Raw genomic sequence first — 202 nt, 5'->3', positions numbered from 1 at the left:
ATCACTCGCTCTCATGAGCAATTGGTAATACCCATCTACCAAGTCGAGTGCACTGTACATTGTACACCCCACCATGTTGTTCTGAAGAACATCCTTTCTAAGAATCGGCATCTCTGCCCGAATGGTGGCAGCGTTGAGCTTATTGTAAGCATGAACGATACGCCACTTGCCGTTCGGCTTCCTAACACAAAACGAGGGTGAC

This window comes from Plasmopara halstedii (assembly GCF_900000015.1).
Source record: "Plasmopara halstedii genome assembly, contig: Scaffold_1343, whole genome shotgun sequence".
Classification (NCBI taxonomy): Eukaryota; Oomycota; class Peronosporomycetes; order Peronosporales; family Peronosporaceae; genus Plasmopara; species Plasmopara halstedii.
Note: the sequence above shows the minus strand (reverse complement) of the source record.